At 38.6% G+C, this 1,139-nt stretch overlaps 1 long non-coding RNA gene across 3 annotated transcripts in view; it reads left to right on the top strand.

Moving 5' to 3' along the window:
• The first annotated feature begins 8 nt into the window (after positions 1-8).
• Positions 9-1,139, top strand: part of LOC112141017 — a 1,987-nt gene continuing 856 nt past the window's right edge. For 2 of the 3 annotated variants that reach the window (XR_004947609.1, XR_004947607.1), the window contains exons 1-2: positions 9-580; positions 737-835. This is a non-coding gene — a long non-coding RNA (uncharacterized LOC112141017). The remainder of the gene's footprint in view (positions 581-736; positions 836-1,139) is intronic. The other variant, XR_002918307.2, reaches the window with a different exon arrangement.

Genomic DNA, 1,139 nt, shown 5'->3' with positions numbered 1-1,139 from the left:
GTTCTTGTCTTGCTGTGAGTTGTCGGAAGAAGCATTGAGTGATGGGAGAAACGTTTGTTCTTCGGTTTCTGGCGCTGATGTTTGGATATTGAATCAGTGAACTAACGTGAGTGCCTGTTTAGTTTAATATCATTTGTGGTGGCCTTTGATTTCCATGTTAGCGGGGGAGCACTGTAGCCGAGTTAGCCCGCCGTCGTTCTCCTGCGGAAATGCGCCTCGTTAAACTGATTGCACACCGCGTTCAAACCGGTACTTTCAATGAAACGTCCGTCGATTTTGAGCTTCTGTTATCACAACGAAATCTGACCGCGAGCTGACATGAGGGAGAAGAATGTGTATTTTATCATTATACTTTGGTAGACTCGGTGCATTGTTTACTTGTAATTCTCATCTTTAACAAAGCATATAAAGCAGTGGATGCAACTCAGAAATGTCCATATACATTTATTTATTTATGCATTTAATATTGCAGATCATCACCACCCAGGCAGGTGAAAGAAATCTACGCCGGGGGATTTGTGGTCTTCTTTTCAATCTGAGTGACCTGTCAGGGAGCATTCACTTCTCCAGGACCGGTCATGTAAGTCACTCAAAAAAAGATGTTTGGTATTTTAAACATTTCGAAAATAATGTTTTCAAATTATTTAACTGAAATAAGAAACAGATACTCTGCTGACAAAGTTTTTTCAAGTTGTGAATGTGAAACTACAAATGTGATGTTTGCTTTGTCTTACAGGACCGTTACTGATGGTGAGAGTGGCACAAGCTACCTGCCATGGAGGATTAAAAACTACTCAGCAATCTGAAGCAGGAAGCAGATGAGCATCACACAGAGGTGACACTACAATTTTGAAAGAGTTAAACAATTTTGGAATTAATTTTTATTTAAATAAAATTTGCTAGCAAATTTATTTGTCAAATATGACCTTTGTTGTGAAGAATCATCTGGAGGAGCATCTCATGATGATCATATTGGAGGAGCAGCTATATGTCCGTATCTCAGTGATCAATTTTGACAACTTGATATCCTGCATTAGTCTAAGGAGGGAAACAACAAAATTAAATGAGGAATTTTGGGGGGGGGGTCTTGATTTAAAAAAAAAAGAAAAATGCATGAATATATTCAGTACATTCAACGA

Source organism: Oryzias melastigma, unplaced genomic scaffold (genome assembly GCF_002922805.2).
Source record: "Oryzias melastigma strain HK-1 unplaced genomic scaffold, ASM292280v2 sc02484, whole genome shotgun sequence".
Classification (NCBI taxonomy): Eukaryota; Metazoa; Chordata; class Actinopteri; order Beloniformes; family Adrianichthyidae; genus Oryzias; species Oryzias melastigma.
The sequence above is the reverse complement of the archived record's forward strand: the minus strand, read 5'-3'. Positions and strand labels throughout refer to the sequence as shown.